The 8,135-nt window shown below is 37.1% G+C and overlaps 1 non-coding gene across 1 annotated transcript; it reads right to left on the reverse strand.

The window, feature by feature from the left end:
- Positions 1 to 4,360: 4,360 nt before the first annotated feature.
- On the reverse strand, positions 4,361 to 4,468 carry LOC127741999 (small nucleolar RNA R71). Its single transcript, XR_008003186.1, has one exon. It is a non-coding gene; the product is annotated as a small nucleolar RNA R71 (small nucleolar RNA).
- Between the last annotated feature and the right edge of the window lie 3,667 nt (positions 4,469 to 8,135).

Raw genomic sequence — 8,135 nt, forward strand, 5'->3', positions numbered from 1 at the left:
GTGATGCCCAACATACAGCTTGCCATGGAAAGGAGTAAGAAGGATTGGATGAAGACAGTAGGAAAGCAGAGAGACGGAAGGGACAAAGCATCTCCATACGCTTATCTGAAATTCTCACCAATGAATTACATAAGTATCTCTATCTTTATTTTATGTTTTATTCATCTTTTAATCATTAATCCTCCATAACCATTTGAATCTGCCTGACTAAGATTTACAAGATGACCATAGCTTGCTTCATACCAACAATCTCCATGGGATCGACCCTTAGTCGCATAAGGTTTATTACTTGGACGACCCAATGCACTTGCTGGTTAGTTGTGCGAAGTTGTGATAAAGAGTTGAGATTGCAATTGAGCGTACCATGTTGATGGCGCCATTGATGATCACAATTTCGTGCACCAATCTAGTTACTTTTAGGGATGTTTTCATTAGTTTTTATGCTAAATTCACATTTTTGGACTTTACTATGAGTTTGTGTATTTTTCTGTGATTTCAGGTATTTTCTGGCTGAAATTGAGGGACCTGACCAAAACTCTGATAAAAGGCTGACAAAGGACTGATGATGCTGTTGGAATCTGACCTCCCTGCACTCGAAATGGATTTTCTGGAGCTACAGAACTCTAAATGGCGCGCTCTCAACGGTGTTGGAAAGTAGACATCCAGAGCTTTCCATAAATATATAATAGTCCATACTTTGTTTGAGATTTGATGACGTAAACTGGCGCTCAACGCCAGCTCCATGCTGCATTCTGGATTCAAACGCCAGAAACACGTCACGAACCAGAGTTGAACGCCAAAAACACGTTACAACTTGGCATTCAACTCCAAAAGAAGCCTCAGCTCGTGTAAAGATCAAGCTCATCCCAAACACACACCAAGTGGGCCCCGGAAGTGGATTTATGCATCAATTACTTACTTTTGTAAACCCTAGTAGCTAGTTTAGTATAAATAGAACTTTTTACTAGTGTATTAGACGTCTTTTGACCGATCCTGGGTCTTTGATTGTATTTTTCAATCCTTTGACCACGTTTGGGGGCTGGCCTCTCGGCCATGCTTGAACCTTCATCACTTATGTATTTTCAAAGGTGGAGTTTCTACACACCATAGATTAACGGTATGGAGCTCTGCTGTACCTCAAGTTTTAATGCAATTACTACTGTTTTCCATTCAATTCCGCTTATTATTATTCTAAGATATTCTTTGCACTTCAACATGATAAATGTGATGATCCGTGACACTCATCATCATTCTCACCTATGAACGCGTGACTGACAACCACTTCCGTTCTACTTTAGACCAGGCGCATATCTCTTGGATTCCTTAATCAGAATCTTCGTGGTATAAGCTAGATTGATGGCGGCATTCAAGAGAATTTGGAAAGTCTAAACCTTGTCTGTGGTATTCTGAGTAGGATTCAGGGATTGAATGACTGTGACGAGCTTCAAACTCGCGATTGTTGGGCGTGATGACAAACGTAAAAGAATCAAGGATTCTATTCCAACATGATCGAGAACCGACAGATGATTAGCCGTGCCGTGACAGAGCATTTGGACCTTTTTCACTGAGAGGATGGGATGTAGCCATTGACAACGGTGATGCCCTACATACATCTTGCCATGGAAAGGAATAAGAAGGATTGAAGGAAGGCAGTAGGAAAGCAGAGATCCAACAGGGACAAGCATCTCTATACACTTATCTGAAATTCCCACCTTTGAATTACATGAGTAACTCTATCTTTATTTTATGTTTATTATTTATTATTATTCAAAAATCCATAACCATCTATTATCCGCCTGACTGAGATTTACAAGGTGACCATAGCTTGCTTCATACCAACAATCTCCGTGGGATCGACCCTTACTCACGTAAGGTATTACTTGGACAACCCAGTACACTTGCTGGTTAGTTGTGCTGAGTTGTGACTAAGTATGATTCACGTTTGAGAGCGCTACCAAGTTTTTGGCGCCATTGTTGATGATCACAATTTCGTGCACCTAGTTTTTGGCGCCGTTGCCGGGGATTGTTCGAGTTTGGATAACTGACGGTTCATCTTGTTGCTCAGATTAGGTAATTTTCTTTTTATTTTTCTTTTCAAAAAGTTTTCAAAAATATTTTTCAAAATATTTTTCTTTGTTTTCGAAAAATTAGTCAAAATTGTGAAGAATGAATTCTAGTGTTCCATAAAGTATGTTGAAGCTTGGCTGGTTGTAAAGCCATGTCTAACTCAATTGGATTGAGGCTTCAAAACCATCAGCATAGAGGCAAGTTAATTGGAATATCAGTTGTTACATGCCTGATTTATATCTTTTAAAGTTGGCTGGCTATTAAGCCATGCCCAACGCTTGGATTGGAGCTTTAGGCTAATATTGAAAGATTCCTGGAATTCTTACTAATTTCTTATTTTCTTTTTTCCTATATGTTTTTTGAAAAAATTAAAAGAAAATCCAAAAAAAATCATAAAATAAAAAAAAACCAAAAATATTGTGTTTCTTGTTTGAGTCTTGAGTCAATTTTTAAGTTTGGTGTCAATTGTATTTTTTTAAAAATTTATGCATTATTTTTCGAAAATTTATGCATTCATGGTGTTCTTCATGATCTTCAAGTTGTTCTTGGTAAGTCTTCTTGTTTGATCTTGATGTTTTCTTGTTTTGTGTCTTTTGTTATTTTTCATATGCATTTTTCGTTTGTTAGTGTCCAAGCATTAAAGAATTCTAAGTTTGGTGTCTTGCACGTTTTCTTTGCATAAAAAATTTTTCAAAAATATGTTCTTGATGTTCATCATGATCTTCAAAGTGTTCTTGGTGTTCATCTTAACATTCATAGTGTTCTTGCATGCATAATGTGTTTTGATCCAAAATTTTCATGTTTTGGGTCATAATTGTGTTTTTCTCACTCATCATTAAAAATTCAAAAATAAAAAAATATCTTTTCCTTTTTTCTCTCAAAATTTCAAAAATTTGGGTTGACTTAGTCAAAATTTTTAAAATAAGTTGTTTCTTGTTAGTCAAGTCAAAATTTTCAATTTTAAAAATCCTATCTTTTCAAAACTTTTTCAAAAATCAAATCTTTTTCATTTTTATCTTCTGATTTTCGAAAATTCTTTAAAACATTTTTCAAAAATATTTTTCTTAATTTTATCTTTATTTTCGAAAATTATGCTAACAATTAATGTGATTGGTTCAAAAATTTGAAGTTGTTACTTTCTTGTTAAGAAAGGTTCAATCTTTAAATTCTAGAATTTTATCTTTTAGTTTCTTGTTAGTTACGTAATTAATTTTAATTTTAAAAATTAAATCTATCTTATCTTATCTTTTATATCATATCTTTTTTAAAATTTTATCTTTTTCAAAAATTTGATTTTAAAATATCTTTTCTAACTTCTTATCTTCGATTTTCAAATCTTTTTCAACTAAGTATTTGACTTTTTGTTTGTTTCTTATCTTTTTCAAAACCACCTAACAATTTTTCTCTCTCTAATTTTCGAAAATACCTCCCTCTTTTTCAAAAATTCTTTTTTAATTAATTAATTGTTTTAAAATTTAATTTTAATTTTATTTCTTATCTTTATTTTCGAAAATCATTTAACTCCTTTTCAAAAATTTAATTTCGAAAATTTCTCCCTCTCTCATCTTTTCCTATTTATTTATTTATTTACTAACACCTCTCTTCACTTCTCTTCATCTTAAATCACTGCCTCTATCCTTACCCGTACATTTGGATTCTCCTTTCTTTATCCCCTTTCTTCTTCTACTAATAATAAGGAATCTCTTTACTGTGACATAGAGGATTCCTCTTCTTTTTCTGTTCTCTTCTCTTTCATATGAGCAGGAACAAGGAAAAAGGTATTCTTGTTAAAGCTGATCCAGAACCTGAAAGGACTCTGAAGAGGAAACTAAGAGAAGCTAAATTACAACAATCTAGAGACAACCTTGCTGAAATTTTCGAACAAGAAAAGGAAATGGCAGCCGAACCTAACAACAATAATGCAAGAAGGATGCTTGGTGATTATACCACACCTACGTCCAAGTTTGATGGAAAAAGCATCTCAATTCCTACCATAGGAGCAAACAATTTTGAGCTGAAACCGCAATTAGTTGCTCTAATGCAACAAAACTGCAAGTTTCAAGGACTTCCATCAGAAGATCCCTACCAGTTCTTAACTGAGTTCTTACAGATCTGTGAGACTGTGAAGACTAATGGAGTAGATCCTGAAGTCTACAGGCTCATGCTTTTCCCTTTTGCTGTAAGAGACAGAGCTAGAACATGGTTGGACTCTCAACCTAAAGATAGCCTGGACTCCTGGGATAAGCTGGTCACGGCCTTCTTGGCTAAGTTCTTTCCTCCTCAAAAGCTGAGCAAACTTAGAGTGGATGTTCAGACCTTCAAACAAAAAGATGGTGAATCCCTCTATGAAGCTTGGGAAAGATACAAGCAGATGACCAAAAGATGTCCTTCTGACATGTTTTCAGAATGGACTATGATAGATATATTCTATTATGGTCTATCTGAATTCTCTAAGATGTCATTGGACCATTCTGCAGGTGGATCCATTCACCTAAAAAAATGCCTGCAGAAGCTCAAGAACTTATTGACATGGTTGCAAATAACCAGTTCATGTACACTTCTGAGAGGAATTTCGTGAATAATGGGACGCCTCAACGGAAGGGAGTTCTTGAAATTGATGCTCTGAATGCCATATTGGCTCAGAACAAAATGTTGACTCATCAAGTCAACATGATTTATCAAAGTCTGAATGGATGGCAAAATGCATCCAACAGTACTAAAGAGGCATCTTCTGAAGAAGAAGCTTATGATCCTGAAAACCCTGCAATGGCAGAGCTAAATTACATGGGTGAACCTTATGGAAACACCTATAATTCATCATGGAGAAATCATCTGAATTTCTCATGGAAGGATCAACAAAAGCCTCAACAAGGCTTTAATAATTGTGGAAGAAATAGGCTCAGCAATATCAAGCCTTACCCATCATCTTCTCAGCAACAGACAGAGAATTATGAACAGAATACATCTAACTTAGCAAATTTAGTCTCTGATCTGTCTAAGGCCACTTTAATTTTCATAAATGAAACAAGGTCCTCCATCAGAAATTTGGAGGCATAAGTGGGCCAGCTGAGTAAGAAAGTTACTGAAACCCCTCCTAGTACTCTCCAAAGCAATACTAAAGAGAATCCAAAGAGAGAGTGCAAGGCCATTGATATAGTCAATATGGCCGAACCTAGAGAGGAAGGAGAGGATGTGAATCCCAATGAGGAAGACCTCATGGGACGTCTCTCAAGCAAGAAGGAGTTCCCTATTGAGGACCCACGGAAATCTGAGGCCCATATAGAGACAAGATCCTGGCAAATTCGTAATACCCTGTACCATAGGCACCATGACCTTTGAGAAAGCTCTGTGTGACCTAGGGTCAGGCATAAATCTTATGCCACTCTCTGTAATGGAGAAGCTGGGGATCATTGAGGTACAGCCTGCCTTATTCTCATTACAAATGGCAGACAAGTCAGTAAGACAAGCTTATGGATTGCTTGAGGACGTGTTGGTAAAGGTTGAAGGCCTTTACATCCCTGCTGATTTCATAATCTTAGACACTAGGAAGGAGGAGGATGAATGCATCATCCTTGGAAGACCTTTCCTAGCCACAGCAGGAGCTGTGATAGATGTTAACAGAGGTGAATTAGTCCTTCAATTGAATGGGGACTACCTTGTGTTTAAAACCCAAGGTTATCCTTCTATAAACATGGAAAAGAGACACGATAAGCTTCTCTTAATACAGAGTCAAACAAAGCCCCCACAATCAAACTCTAAGTTTGGTGTTGGGAGGCGCTCATCATGCTCTGAACATCTGTGAGGCTCCATGAGAGCCCACTGTCAAGCTAGTGACATTAAAGGAGCGCTTATTGGGAGGAAACCCAATTTTTATTTATCTAATTTTATTTTTATTGTTATTTTATGTTTTATTAGGTTCATGATCATGTGAAGTCACGAAAAAATACTAAAATTAAAAACAGAATCAAAAACAGCAGAAGAAAAATACACCCTGGAGGAAGGACTTACTGGCGTCTAAATGCCAGTAAGGAGCATCTGGCTGGTGTTCAACGCCAGAATAGAGCATGGATCTGGTGTTGAACACCAGAAACATGCAGCAATCTAGCGTTTAAACACCAGGATTGCACACTGAGGAAAGCTAGCGTTCAACGCCAGAAACATACTGCAGATGGGCGTTGAACGCCCAGAACAAGCATAAAGCTGGCGTTGAACGCCCAAAACAAGCATCAATCTGGCGTTCAAATGCCAGAATTGCATGCAAAGGCATTTTACACACCTCATTGGTGCAGGGATGTAAATTCTTGACACCTCAGGATCTGTGGACCTCATAGGATCCCCATCTAGCTCACCCTCTCTCTCTCCATTCACGGTCATCCCTTCTGTTTTTCATTCACCACTCACATCCATCCACTCTTCCCCATACACCCCACCTACCTTCAAAATTCAAAATCTCTTTCCCACCCAATCCCACCCATATAGCCGAATACAAACATCCCTCCATCTCCTCCATATCTTCTTCTTCTTCTTCTATTCTTTCTTCTTTTGCTCGAGGGCGAGCAACATTCTAAGTTTGGTGTGGTAAAAGCATAGCTTTTTTGTTTTTCTATAACCATTGATGGCACCTAAGGCCAGAGAAACCTCAAGAAAGAGGAAAGGGAAGGCAATTGCTTCCACCCCTGAGTCATAGGAGATGGAGAGATTCATCTCAAGGGTCCACAGCTCAGTAGAAGAGCATTTGACTGCACATCAAGAGAGCATGAGGAATTTCCTCATCAAGAAATCCCTGAGATACCTCAGGGGGTACATTTTCCTCTATACAATTATTGGGAGCAACTAAGGATAGGAGTACCAAAATCACTAGGGATCAAGCAACAGAGGCATGGAAGAGACATAGAGGAGCTCAAAAAGCACCATTGGTCCTTCAAAAAGGTGCCACCCTCACTAAGGTGGACTCATTCCTTAACTTCCTTGTTCTTAATTATCTGTTTTTCGATTTTTATGCTTCATGTTTATCTATGTTTTGTGTCTTTATTACATGATCATTAGTATTTAGTAACTATGTCTTAAGGCTATGAATAATTCCACTAATCCTTCACCTCTCTTAAATGAAAAATGTTTCTAATTCAAAAGAACAAGAAGTACATGAATTTCGAAAATTGTCCTTGAATTAAGTTTAATTATATTGATGTGGTGACAATACTTTTTGCTTTCTGAATGAATGCTTGAATAATGCATATTTTTGATCTTGTTGTTTATGAATGTTAAAATTGTTGGCTCTTGAAAGAATGATGAACAAGAGAAATATTATTGATGATCTGAAAAATCATAAATTGATTCTTGAAGCAAGAAAAAGCAGTGAAAAAGCAAAAGGCTTGCAAAAAAAATGGCGAAAAAAATTAGAAAGAAAAAGAAAAAGCAAGCAGAAAAAGCCAATAGCCCTTAAAACCAAAAGGCAAGGGTAAAAAGGATCCAAGGCTTTGAGCATCAATGGATAGGAGGGCCCAAGGAAACAAAATCCAGGCCTAAACGGCTAAATCAAGCTGTCCCTAACCATGTGCTTGTGGCATGCAGGTCCAAGTGAAAAGCTTGAGACTAAGTGGTTAAAGTCGTGATCCAAAGCAAAAAGAGTGTGCTTAAGAGCTCTGGACACCTCTAACTGGGGACTCTAGCAAAGCTGAGTCACAATCTGAAAAGGTTCACCCAGTCATGTGTCTGTGTCATTTATGTATCCGGTGGTAATACTGGAAAACAAAGTACTTAGGGCCACGGCCAAGACTCATAAAAGTAGCTGTGTTCAAGAATCAACAAACTTAACTAGGAGAATCAATAACACTATCTGAAATTCTAAGTTCCTAGAGATGCCAATCATTCTAAACTTCAATGAAAAAAGTGAGATGCCAAAACTGTTCAGAAGCAAAAAGCTACAAGTCCCGCTCATCTAATTAGAACTAATATTCATTGATATTTTGGGATTTATAGTATATTCCCTTCTTTTTATCCTAATTTATTTTCAGTTGCTTGGGGACAAGCAACAATTTAAGTTTGGTGTTGTGATGAGCGGATAATTT

Source organism: Arachis duranensis, chromosome 9, assembly GCF_000817695.3.
Source record: "Arachis duranensis cultivar V14167 chromosome 9, aradu.V14167.gnm2.J7QH, whole genome shotgun sequence".
Classification (NCBI taxonomy): Eukaryota; Viridiplantae; Streptophyta; class Magnoliopsida; order Fabales; family Fabaceae; genus Arachis; species Arachis duranensis.